This window comes from Tetrao urogallus (assembly GCF_951394365.1).
Source record: "Tetrao urogallus genome assembly, chromosome: 5".
Classification (NCBI taxonomy): domain Eukaryota; kingdom Metazoa; phylum Chordata; class Aves; order Galliformes; family Phasianidae; genus Tetrao; species Tetrao urogallus.
In genome coordinates, this window is record NC_136818.1 from 5,399,945 (window position 1) to 5,413,653 (window position 13,709).

The 13,709-nt window shown below is 42.2% G+C and overlaps 1 protein-coding gene across 1 annotated transcript in view; it reads left to right on the forward strand.

Annotated features, from left to right (window-relative positions):
• The window catches only part of LRP8 (LDL receptor related protein 8), a gene marked incomplete at both ends in the record, with an annotated part of 150,672 nt that overhangs the window by 115,012 nt on the left and 21,951 nt on the right, over positions 1-13,709 (forward strand). The window lies entirely within an intron of this gene.

The window sequence follows — 13,709 nt, forward strand, 5'->3', positions numbered from 1 at the left end:
AACACGTTGATGTTTCTTCATCTGAAAACTGAATTTTGAGCTGTGATGCCTGTCCAGTTCACAATCCACATCGTTTTTCCATTGAAGTTGTATAACAGTGTATGAAGCTTCAACATAAATCACTAATTCAGTGCAATACAGATTAGACATAAAGTTTTCCAAAGCATCTCTGTTCTGTTTTGCCCGTGACTCTGTAGTCCAGTGGTAACGGATACAGGTTACTGTGTATGTGATGAGTTCTCTGCTTGTTCTGACCACACGCAGGAGACTCCACTTGCAAGGAAAAGCCATAGGCTGCCTCACGTTGCCTCCTAATTCTTGTGAAATTAAGTGCCTGTGCATGGACCATTCCTAATTCATTAATTATGATGTGATAAATTGGTAATGTGCCCTAATCCTTTGTCCTTTAAGGTAATTATGTTTTGGCAGTTTTCAAAAGCAGTGATCTGTATGAAACCCTAAATGTTCTCTCTACAGCATGTGCTTTTTTGTTGTTGAACTGCTTTAGAGAAAAGCTCAGAAGAGAAATGTAACTGCAAGCAAAGTAAGATTTTTTTCCCTCAGTAGGAGTTAATGAAGTTATAACAATTTTACACTGGTGGATACCTCTACTAATTTAATGCTGCTGCTCATGCTAGTAGGAGTTGTTGCGTGGAGTCTATTATTTATTAAAAAAAACCCCTTCATTTGAAATTGCTTGCTTTGAAGTTCTTCTTTTCAAGGCTCTGAGGTGGCCCCCAAAATGAATTTAAATATGTTCTAGATGCCACATAATTTCAGCATAATTTTGCTATTAACAGATGTAGAAAAAGCTGAGTGTTTGCCTTCTGGATGTTTCGGTGTTTCTAGCCTTGCTCATCTTCTACAGTTGTAGTGCACATGTAGGATTGTACAGTGGAAATTTAATCCAAGGACGAACTACCATCTTCTGATGGCTGTTGGGTAACTCATGTGAGGTGAACTTGACTTTCACTTAGTTCCTTATCATTGACCCAATGTAGGCTGCCACCTCAGTGGGTGCAAGGTGGAAATCACTGCTGAGTCTGAATGTGGCTATCCGCTGGCCAGGGCACGGGGCAGGAAGGCACTGATGGGCAGACTTTGAGCTTCCTGGGAGGGTGCAGGCATCAGAGGCTTTCAATACTGATATCTGGTGACTCAGCCTCTTTCAGAGGCGTTAGATTTAGTCTGAGAAGGAAACAGGTGGCACTTCTGAATGGCTGTCCTAGGTGTGTTTTCAATGAGGATACTTGTCAAATTAAGGGGTTTTTTTGTCGTGGATGACAACAGACATGTTAGTTGTTTAAACTCTGAGAGCTTATAGAGGATTGATTGCTATCCTCCCTTTTGTCCAAATCTGATGAAACCTCACTAAGCCTATCTGATATTCTGTTAACATTCCCTTTTCTTTTCTATTCAGAATCCTTCTATATCCATTTTCTCTTATCTCAGTAGCACACATCATCCTGATTCAGAAAAAGGAAAATGGCTGATCCTAGGTTCAGACCTCTTTTTCTTTTTTCGTTTTACCTCTGCACTCGCTTCTTTCTTCTCATTTTTGATGAGGTTTCATTGCTGGCTGTCACTTGCCAGCCCTGTGGAGCAGAGCACCATGTTGTAGCTAGTGCTGCACCTCTGACAGAGCTGACAAAGCTCCTGTCCTAAAAGTCCTAAAAGTCCTTAAACAACGCATTTTTCTAGATAAATGTTTAGAAGGGAGTTTATTTGTGCTTACACTAATTGCCATGTTGAGAGCTTGCATGTGCAATAAACAAATGGAAGATGACTTGAAGATAATGCTTGTGAAGGCACCCGGATGAAAAACCCTAAGCTCTTCCTAAATCAATGTCAGTAAAACCATTCCTTTGAGCTAATGTAAGACTCTAGGCATATTTTAACTGCAGATGCCCCCATTTCTTTGTAGCAATAACTGTCTCTTGGTATTATAATCCTTCAAAAGAATTTTTGCTAAATATGGAGTTTTTGAACATTTTTCTAATTCATAAATGTAGCACTGTTGTACTGCCTCGCAAAGGTAGGAGCAGGGACTGGTTGTGATGAGGCTGTGCAAGCACCTATTCCTGTCTCAAAATGTTCATAGTCTGAGTTAAGGGAGGGAGGAGGAGTTTGTGAGAGAGGAAACCAAGGGTTATGGTAGTAGCATCATTCAAAAACTCGAGCAATACTCAGGTTCTTCTTCCTATGTCTGCCTCTGTCATCCAGCAACCTGCTTTTCTGATACTCCTCTGGGTTGGGTAATTCTTGGTGGATTTTTTTCTTTCATGAATTTGCTGATCAGAAATTTTGGGGAAGTAGTGAATAAGAAAATGAGATGTTCTGTTTGGGTTGGGTTCTCCTTTAATGCTTTGTGTTGGCCACAGCTTTGGTGGATTACTTTGCAGATCGCTGTCCTCCTTTGCTGTCACTGTTGAAGGCTGGTTTTTACTACTGGCACCCTAAAATGGTTTGAGATGGATTTGTCACAGCAGTGCTCAGGATATCTTTCTTTAAAGAAGTGAGAGAATTTGTAGCCTTGTGTGGTGTCCTCGTGTAGCCTTCATTAGACAACAGGTTCATCAGCATAGTTAGCAAGCTCTGAACTTATATGAGTGCAGGTATGTTGAAAAAAATGCATCATCCCAAACTATTGGATAAGTCATGTACTTCTTCCAGCTCCTCATCTCAGCAGAATCCAGCCCTGTTAAAAGCTAGCCTTGAGAGTAAGGAGATGAGTGTGAAACAAGGCTCCAGTTTGCCATGTCTGGAGGGAGAAACAGCAACGTGACAAATGAAATCCATGAAAATAAAAAATTCTGCAGAGATGACAGAGAGAGCTTTAGCTGAGCTGCTAGGCCTGGTCTGTACTGCTAGCAGGCAGTGGTGTTTTCAGAAGGAATCCAGACACTGACCCCATTGTTGAATGGATGGTAAAGAAATGGTTTTTTGGTTGTTTTTTTGTGTGTTCTGTTTTTTGTTGTTCATCCATAAACAAGAATTAAAAATTGTAAGGTTTTCATCCTGTGGAAAAACTTCCACTGAGGAAGTACTGGAAGCTGTAAATTATTTAATCTGCCTTGCATAAAGCAACAGTGATTAGGGATCCAGATTTGTGTCTGCACAGGTTGTAATTGCACCAGGGATTAATTGTGGGTATTAATCCTTGCATGTAGGTAGGTGAGTGCCCATCTGCCTGAGTCATTTACTTCCAGCAGTTTGTGCAGTAGGCTTTAAGTCTGCTGCTGACTTTCAGTGTACAAACAATTTTTGAAAATGCAGATATCTGCCTTTTTGAAAATAAAATACATGAAAAGGATCTTACTTTTTGGTTCTTTGGAGCAGAGGCGATCTGTGTCTTTACAGTAAGTCCTGAGTCTGGTTTGCTTCTCTAAAACAGGCAGCAAGAAGTTAAGAATGTAGGAGCAGTTTTGAATTTACTAGCCTGATTTCTGTGGTTGAGGTTTTCTGCTCCTGATGTACCTCATCTTCATCAAAATCATTTGGATAAGCCTAGGAACACATTGACTGAGACTAAAAAGAGAAATTAAATGTGAGAGTCCACATGTAGAGAGAGCATCACAACTCTGGATCGTTCTGGTTAATAACTTCTACAGAACTTGCTAAATCTCTGCTAAGAGAGGCACTGACTGGTGTTTTGTCACCTGCCTACGAATGCAGGGAGCATCTCAGCATAGGTTTAGAAAGGAAGAACTGCCATCCTCTCACAGCTGTGATGGATGCTGCATCTCTTTAATGAACGTATCTGATGTGTAGGGTGGTCAGCAGTGAGAGCCATGTGCAGGCCCCATCTCCTCTCAGCCTGTTACTGGTTCTCACCTGGACCAGTTTTTGCACCCCATATGGAAATTGTGTCTTGCAAATAAGGGACTGGAACTGTACGATTTCCCCTCTTTTGTCGCAGATACAGCGTAATGATGTGTTGATGCACTAATAAACTGTTTTCCCATACAGTGATTTATTTATAAATATATATACAGTGAGTTATTTATATGCTGTAAGTATAGCACAGAGAGCAATGCATGGGCACTTATGCAGGTAAGAATAGTGATCTCACAGTGATCTCCTGTCATTGTCCCAGAGAGCCAGGAATTCCTGCAAGAATGTCTCTGGCAGATACGGCCTTGTTACTGAGGTTATCTTCTGCTGTAAGAGAAGGGAGCTGTATTTGTGTTACACGAGACAGAAAAATCTTAAATATGTTCTTTTGCATGTTTTGCCTTTTTCTCCTTTCTGTGTGTTTTATCTTTACTCTTCTCAGACACAAAGCTTCATGTTCCCAAAAGAGCATATCTGCAAACTTGCACGGCATTTTGTGAAATCTGTAAATTCTGTTTGTAGGGTACTGAGTTGTTTGCCCTTGGATGATGTTCTTTTGAACCTGAGCATGTTTCAGTGGCTCACAGGTCCCACATCTGTGCATCCAATAGTTGTGTACTTGTATCTTTCACCTGCTTTTGCTGTGCACCTTTGTGAGATGAGCTTGCTGGTTCCCACAGGATGCTAATCCCAGCTCTTTACAGCTTTATGTAAACACACCTTTAATTTACTAAGCTTTAAGTTAGGAATCTTTATATGTGTGTGCATGTCTTCCCAATGCAGTATTGGCATATGCTGCTCTTTCAAATGAGTAAGGAAAAGGAGCAGAGCTGCGTTCAGTGGCAGCAGCAGAGACTGAGTTCTCTCTTAACTTTCATATGTTACTCCCCATTCCTATCAACTTTTTAATACTTCAGATTTCCTACTCAGTGGAAGACTGATTTTTTTTTTCACTTGTCTGATAGTCCATAAAGAGACTTTTGAACTCTGATCTTTCAGCTTTTAGTTGTCTACTATATATCTGAGAATTAGTTCTGGATTTTCAGTCCCAAGGGACGATATGCTCAATGAAAACTGAGCAGACTAGGTAATACTTTTTAAATTAATGGGGGAAGCAACAGTAAGCACAGTCCTGCCTGCTGTAAGCCCCGTGTCCTTGCTCACAGCTCCAGGTTCCCATGGTGTCCATAATTTCTAAGATCCTCAGGCAAAGCTTCCAGGCACATGTGTGACTCTCAGTACAAAGCAGTGAGTGGTCCTTTCCTTGAAGCATCTGACTGCAGAAAAAATCAGTCAGCTCTTTCCAAGGCTGCTCAGCAGCCCTGACATCACTTGAGAGCCATTGGCAGAAAGCAGAACCAAGCTGGTCTGATCCCTCTAGCAAATCCACCTGGTGATGAGCCAGTTGGAGGGAGGAAAGTTGATTTAAAGCCATCTTCCTCATTGTTCCTGCCCCTACATTTACATGAATTAGAAAATCTCACCTTTTTGTTGACAGTGAAATCGTTCCATCATGTAGGGATGAGGATCATTGTGTCATCTTGTCATTTTCTCCTGGATGCAGTAAAGGTGCCTGTGCTTTGCGTCTGAGAGTCTCTTCCAGTGCCATCTATGGGCATTTGGCCGTACCAGTTCTGCTCATGCCAGCTCTCTGCAGATCCTGCTGAGAGCTTCTTCCTTTGGCAGTGATACAGCGCTGACTTGGTCTTCCTTTGCAGCCTGATTAATACACGCTTTCCTCAAAATTAGGAATTCTGTTTGTTGTCTTCATTAACAGGCTAGGTGCAGAGTAATGTCACGTTCCTCACTGAGTTCAGAGGGAAATCAAACGCAGAGGATCGGGTTTTGCCACGCAATCTCCCTGAGAAACTGAATATTAATGGTGTTAAAGTTCATCCAATTGCATTTGTGCTTATCGAAAGAATATTTGTCTAATATTTATGATTATTTCAGCATGTGGTGAAAAGAAATACGGCTGGCCTAAAATTACTGTCATTTGTATAGCAGGTAGATGCAACTTGAGTACGTTTGACCTGGTGGAGGAATTCAGCAATCATTTCTGAGAATAGGAAGGAAATTATTATAGATTTAATAAATGAAAGTCCATCATAAATAAGGTAGCACAGCAGTGATATCTTCTGGGCTTTACATGATGTTTAATTACTGGACAGCTGGAGGGATTAATGCTTATGCATTATGCCCTGGCTCTCAGAAATTAAACATGTACAGCTGCCACTTTATCACTGCTTAAAGTATTAGAGCTCCTTCAAAAGCAGTAGTAATTGGAGAAAAATCCCCGTTGCTACATAGGAAAAATCTCATCCCATAATCATATTTATCCTTAGTTCCTTCAAAACAAAATAGCAAGAAAAACGAGCTTGGCAGTTAGCTTTAATTGCATTCCTACAGAAACATGAAGGTACTCTCATTGTTAATGCATTGGGTGCTTGCTGTAATTAAATGGAAAATACTGCATCAGCTTGAGGTTAGGGGGAAGGCAGTCACTGCAGATGTCAGGAGTTAAACCCGAAAGCCACGGCCTGAGCTCTGCCAAGGCTCTGTCTGCAGAAGGGTTTCCTTTCCCCAGTGCTCTCTGTGAAGTTCAGGTATAAGGAATTACAGACCCGTTCTGCAGAAGGGTTCCCTAGTGTGGAGCGGTGCCTTCTCACCTCAGCAGGTGCTGTGGTGCAGCTTTGCAGGCTGCCTGTGCACATCTGCACAGTGCTGATCCCTCGGTTTCAGCTGAACTGTCTGTACCAGTATGTTGAGTAACTGATCCTTCAGTACATGCAGGAATGGAGCACGGCCTAAAAAGAAGGCAGTTCCAAATGTGGTACTCCTACAATGTTTTCCTGGCAGGGTGCACCAGGAAAAAAGAGTGGATGCGAAGAGAACGCACTGCAAGTGCTCTCACACACCCATTCCTGCAGACCCTAAATGATAATTTTGTACAGGGTTGTGGAAGAGTGGCATGAAATAACTATTTTAATTTAAACCTTTTTGCTTTATTGAAACCAAAGCATAGTGTTTCTGGACTGCATGCTACGCATGCATACACAAAAAAGCTGCTTTCCCATCTTGTGTGTCACACTATCAAAGGAGCAGAGTTTGACTTGATGTTTGTCTTCTAGGCAGTCTGTCAACGTTTAGAGCTCTTGGAGTTGAAATAGCCAAGAAATTGCATTTTATTGCGAATACACTTGTATTTCACGTCCCTGAAGTGCTTTTTTCATAAGAACAGAGCAATAATTCTGAGTTTATCCATCTGAAAGGACAGAATCTGTTTAGATATGTTAATGGCACCGACAATTAAAGGAGATTTCCAACGATCGTGTTATGGTGGCAGATCCGTGGGTAGAAGTTCCATCCTTCAGTGGACGTGGGTACATATGCATTACACTAATTAAACAGAGCTTAACAGTTGCTCTTCCTGAGCATATGATTTTAATCATATGAATCAGAATGAGCTAGCTTGAACTCAGTGCAGTCCTACACAGGAGAGGGTCGTGTAGTGTTTGATGGGGAGGAAGCTGTTTTGTGAGTCATGTTAACAGATGAAACAGCATCTAAAAATTATCTTTGTGGCTGAAATGCTGTATTCAAATAGGAAGATAAAGTGGTTGGATTAATTTTACTTATATTTTGCAAATAAATTTGTTTCTTTGATAAAATATGACTTGGGAAGGGTTAGCTCTCAATGAAGTATACATATCTACACTCCTTTTTTCCCAGAAACTTAAAAATAAATGTTCATGCTTTGTCTTCTCAGCCCAAATTCAGCCAAGTGCTGCCCTCCATTTCAAAGCAGGAGAAGTGGAAGGGCGAAACCTGATGTCCTAGAAGCCTCAGTACCATTAAATTGAGTGCAGATACCAGATGACCCTTACACTTTTAATTGCAGTGAGTGTCATTCAGTGCTTTAATATTCCATTTGAGTGGAAAATCTATGGCATTTTTTTCCAAATATGACTGCCTTCTTCTTTTTTTTTTTCTTTTTTTTTTTTTTTGTAGAATTATGGGTGCATTATTTGGGGTACATTGCTTACCTTATATCATAACTGTGCCCCTAATGTCACATAAGTAGGGATAATTAGGAGTTGGCTGTTTCCTAAAGAAGCTGTCAGTCTCTCTCCCTCCCAAATCTGCCTTGTGGTCTTCATATGCCTGGTGTCTGCGGTCCATGCAGATATTCATAACCCTCAACCTGGCTGCACTGAATCCTGCTGTTTGTCTTGCTGTATCCTCTGTGCTTCTTCCTTAAAGTATTCATCCCTTCCTCTCAGTGCCTTGCAAACTCTTTTATTTCAAAAGGATCTTTATGATTGCCATTGTGTTGGATCCCTGGTCCTGGAGAATTGTGAGAGACAGCTGGGTAAGCTGGGTGAGATGTTACAGAAGGGTTTGTGATAACTCCTTGCCTCGTGTGTCCTCCAAAAGAGTTAATGGTGCTGTGTACTAAATGCAGTGAAAATTTAACAGTGAAGCAGATTTCAGTAAGAAGAAATATCTCTTTTTACAGAAAATTCCCATCAAGCAAACTAAATTAGTGGAAGTGGAGATTTAACAGGGCACTGACCTCATTGCTTGCAATGGGAGCACTGCTTTGCTCTGCTTTACTCATTCGAGTTAAATCCCATGAGCTCTCAGTTGCTGCAGCCAAAGGGATTCCCAAGCTGAAGGCAGGCTCTGTGCCCTACCTGCTCAGCCCAGTGGCTCAGGAACATACCCAGAGGGAGGCAATGTGGGTCTGGTTTTGACAGATAGGCCTGCACGTGGTAAAATCAGGCTGAGAAGATAGCCCACATTTCTGCGTTAGCAGGTGAGCACAGAGTGAAAGTCTGCCCTGTGGACAGAAGGTGAAATCTATGGAAGCAGACTAATCCTGGGAAAGTATCTGTGATCTGAACCCAGCAATGGCAAAATTAGCTCCTGATTGCACAGAAAGCTCTGCATGGGCAGCCATCCCACAGCCCACAGGGTCCTGCTGAATCCAGGAGGTCTGTATATGGAGTAATGTGGGTTTGGTTTGTGTTGGCACAGGCTTGAGGCTGTGGTAAGTGATGCTCTGTGCTGGTTACTGGAAGCGCTGCACTTACACCTTCCTCAGAAACAGGCAGCTGATGCTATCAGAGCAGCTGCCAGATTCCCGGATGTTATTGGGTGCTTCTGAGGGATTTGCCTGATTGGTGTAATTTGTAAAATTGCTGCTTTAGTAAGTTATGTCTGTGGGAATAGCAGTGCTGATGTCCCATACAGGTTTCCAATTTTCAGTCAGAAAAAAAAAAACACCACTAAACACATGGCAGCATTTATTTTTTTCCATTTAAATTTGGCAAGTACAAAACATCTCCATTCAGATTCAGCTGATTGCATCTCAATCAGAATATAAAGGAGTAATGATAGGTCTTTATCCTCACAAGATCCCTGTGGGGTGGCTGTGATTTGAGCAAAGGTTACCTTTGCTCAATACCTTTGGTATTCTGACCATCCCTTTTTTTCCCTAAGCCGCTTTATTTTGCCCCTAAATCCTCTACACCAGACTCTTACTGGTGATGTCACTTCTTACTGTGATGTCATTTAACCAGAAGAACCTGTGATAAACTTCCTCGCGCTTTCCCAGTAGGGAGTGAAATTGAGGAGACTGAAGGAATGAGTTCTGCAGCCTCGTTGCACCCAAATGACATTGTAAATGGGGGAAGTTCAGAGCATGCAAATCTTTTTTACATAAGCTGCTTCTATTCATAAATTATGAACTCATAATTAATTCTGCTTTCAGAAAAGCACTTTGAATGAAGATACGATTGTCCAGAAATATATATTCTGTAACAGTAAATACATTTCTGAACCACTGGTTATGTGTCAGCAGGAGCTTTGGCATTTGGCTGCTCCCTTGTAATGAAGCAATACTACACAAATACCATCATGGTGAAGGGGAAAATAACTCCTTGGTGTTTGAGGGGAGCAGCGTGGCAAAGGCAGCGAGTGCATGCAAATCTTAATTTGCAGGAGTGCGTGAAATGGCTCCTTAGCTCCATTAGTGATTTGAACAATATCAGGAATTACTTATTCCTTCTGCAGCCTTCATCTATATGGGCTTTTCGGTATCAATCACCATAGCAACAACCACCGTTAGCAGTGAGACTGCAATTCAGCCGCATTATTCCCTCCATGGGAGGCCTGTCAGCTCTTCCAGCAATGCGCTTCAAGGTCGTCTTCATTTACCTCTGTCTGTCCCTGCCCTTCCTGGAGGGCGGCTTTCCGTGGGAAACTTGGCCTTCCAGGGATGAACCCGTGCTTTAAAGGCTGACGTTTGACCAGAGATCTGTGTCAGATATTCAGGTGCTCGGTAACCGCACCGATTTCAGCAGACAAAGCAAACAATGTAGGTACAGGGAAGCTTGGAAATAAATCCTAGTTCAGTCAAACTAACACACTGACAGCGTTGGTAGCTGGGCCGGGAGTTCCAACTTAATTCAGTCTGGGCTCCGTGACCTCCTTATCTCAGGCCTGCTTGGAGATTAATGTATGTGGGCTGTGGCGGCAGGATTAGCTCTTTATGCACAGTACCTGGAGCATAGGTACATATCTTTATGCACAGTACCAGATATACTGGAGCATATCATATCTTTATGCACAGTACCTGGGCACATGGAGCTCAGGCACTGCGCTGCCGCAGCCGTGTGGATGGAGCTCACTTCTAAACCTCACAGCTTAAGGCTTTCCGAGTCCACAGCCTCTCTGGCCAGTGTTCAAGTTGTGATAAATCAGCAGCAGATCTCTCTTTCCCCACTGCGAATGTTAGTGTGTGCAAATCACCCCTTGCCTTCCTGAGAAAATCCGCTGTTGGATTTAAGCAAACAAGAACTGTGTTTCTTTTTGGTTGCCTCAGGAAGGGTGTGGGAAAGCTGCAGTGCCATCATCTGTCTTATTTTCTTCTCTTTGGTGTCAGTAATTGCTGTCATCCACTTTGCCACAAACTTTACCAAATAGTTCTATTTCTCCAAGTCATGTGTATAATTTCAAGAGGAGCTGAGTTGGTTTTTTTTTGACAAAAAAAAAGTGTATTAAAATATCAAATTCTTACTGAAAAGCTTCAAATCCTTAATTTAAGCTAGCAGCGGAAGCAGTTGCAGTCCATTGTACACCATTCCCAGCTCCTACTAATGATGGATATCCAGCTTATGTCACACATGGAGTTTTATCCAGATTTGAGGATCCGCTTTGTAGAATTACAGAGATATATTTGAAATTACAGTTCTTAAAGTGTGCCCTGTGTCTTTACAGCATTTTGCTTTTCTTTATAAGCACTTTAGAAGCTTCTGGTAGAGTTATCTCCGTTTTTTGGTGAGCTAAGATTGTCGCTGCTGTACTGGAGCGCTCATTAAAGCCTCTGCTTAAATCCTGGCTCAGGGCAGAGAAACAGAACCAAAACACGACTGCACAACCACAGTCTCTTTTCTTCCTCCACCCAAAGGCTGCTGCTGCTCCACTCTCCAGGAGATGTGACAGGGCTGCAGCTTGGGGCTGCCCAGCAAAAGCTGTGCCAGTTGCACTATAGCACAGGGCAGCAACTAATGCAGAGTACCTCTGCTATACGTTCTCTATAAGCCAAAGCAAGTGTGCATTCATTGGGATGTGATGTTTTCTTCCTAAATCACCTGAAGAATCTTAATGGATTGTTGTACCCTACAAAATGGCTTTTGTAATTATGCTTATTTACTGCTTTGAAGCCAGTGAGTTAAACTCTTCTTCTTGACAAACGTTTCTAATATTTCTACTGGGATCATTTCATACTTGAAGGAGACTTTGCATCTGAGGGTATGACATTTATTAATTTCTTTGACAGTGAGGAAAGCTAATATTTGTATCCTCTGTTTCATACAGACATACTCTTAATAGAACAGGTAGCAGAACCAGAGAATATAAGCAAATTGCTCACGTCAAAGAAAAGATACCCTGGTGCTCATTTAATTATTATTCAAGACATTTCTATCAAAATGCTCTGGAGGCAGTGAAATGCTGTAGTGATGGGACTGCCCCGGTACCTTGACAGATTTATGAAAGGAGATGTGAAGCAAGCTGTCCCTGGGACTTTACTTCCCCCATCCTCATCTCTCCAGCTGCCTATGTAAGGTAATTTTAGCACTGCTTTTTATTAGGTTCTTCAGACAGTGCAGAGGAGGTCCCAAGGAACACGTTGGCTCTTGCATCGGTGTGCAGGGATTGTAAGCAGCTTTCCTCTTCTGCTGCCCATTTGAGCAAGTCCCCAAGTGCCTGGAAGCTGCAGACTTTGCTTTATCCTTGCATGCCCTGCGGATTTTAGCTGTCAGAGAAGATAGCAAAAGGGTGAGTGGAACTGGGACAGAATCTGCCTTCCTGTGGCTCATAGGAGAGCCAGCTGGGACAGAGGTCTCTGCTGCAGGCACTTGTGAGGCAGTTGGCTTGAAGACCATTAGGCCTGTAAGAGAAGGAGAAGGCATTTGTATTTCTTGAGTTAACCAGGAGGTGCCTGGAACAGCCTTCTGTAGTGCTTTGGGAAGACACAGAGCTGCCCCACAGTGAGACATGGAGGTGGAGCCCTACAAGGTTGGGAAGGGGGAAGGCAGCAGCAGCAATGGGCTGTGCTTCATCCTTGGAGACAGAAATGTCTCTAGTGCTGTCAGCTCACCAAATTTAATTTTTTAGAAGAAATAAAATAAGCATGGCAATGCAGTTAATTCTAGCTAGAGATTCACCAACTTCACTGAAAAGTCTCCTCATGAGAGGTTACAAAAGGTGAATTGCTTCTATTTTTTTTCTGGCTGTGATTGTCAGTAGTTTTACACCAGTAGTGGGATTTGTAGGTGCAGAGGAGGAGCTTTTGTGCAGACTTCCATTGTGTGAATCCCACACAGAGATTTATCCATCTCTTTCCAGAGGAAAATGCATGCAGGCAGAAGGAATGCTGGAGGTGGGAGCAGGAAAGCAACATAGGAAAAGGGATGGTGAGAAGGGAAATTAACGCATATTTGGAGCGTGCAAATCCTTATAACCTCACCCAAAAATTGGGGATCAAAGGACTGGAAAATTTTGCTTACAGTGTTTCTGAGATTGATCAAAATAATGCCAGAAAAGCAGTTTCTACTTCCCAGCCTTGATCTGTTAGAGTAACTGTGCATAGACTTAGAAATATTCCCATCCATCACCTCCTTCTTCAAATAGGTTGTTAAAATCTTAACTCTTACCTCAGTTTTCCATTTGGTAGCTCCATCTTATTCATCACTTGAAGAGATCATACAGCCACGTGCTGATCAGTAGGATTAGCAGCTCATTTTATTTCTGGTTATGGGATAAGGATAGAAAAGTATGCTGAGTGAAGAAAATCAGCTGAAATTATGGGTAGGCTGCAGCATTTTAGTCTCACTTCTGACACGTGGAAGGGTTTTTTAGATGCTTCTCCATCAGGCTGATTGTGTTTTGGGTCCTTGTGAGAGGGATTCATCTCCTAATGTTAGATGTCTGATCTCAGTTCCTCATTGCCTGGAGAAGGAGACAGGTTAGCCCCTCTCTGTGCCCAAAAATACCCACACTCCTACCTCTCTAGGATGTCCTGCCTGCAGCAGACAGAACTTGGATGCTCCTTTGCTGACCACACACCACTGCACTGTATGTTGTTACTGATGGAAAGCTGGGCACTCAGCAGAGCACAGCTAAGATTCTCTTTAACATTTATCCCTGTTGGATGGAGATCGGGCTTGGAGTTACTGAAGGCAAAAAGGCTCCTAATTGCAATTAGAGGAAGTATTTAATTTATTGTAATTTATTTATATATATTTATTGTAATTTATAAAATGCATAACTTTTCTATACATGCCCGGAAGGGTAGAGGCAGACAT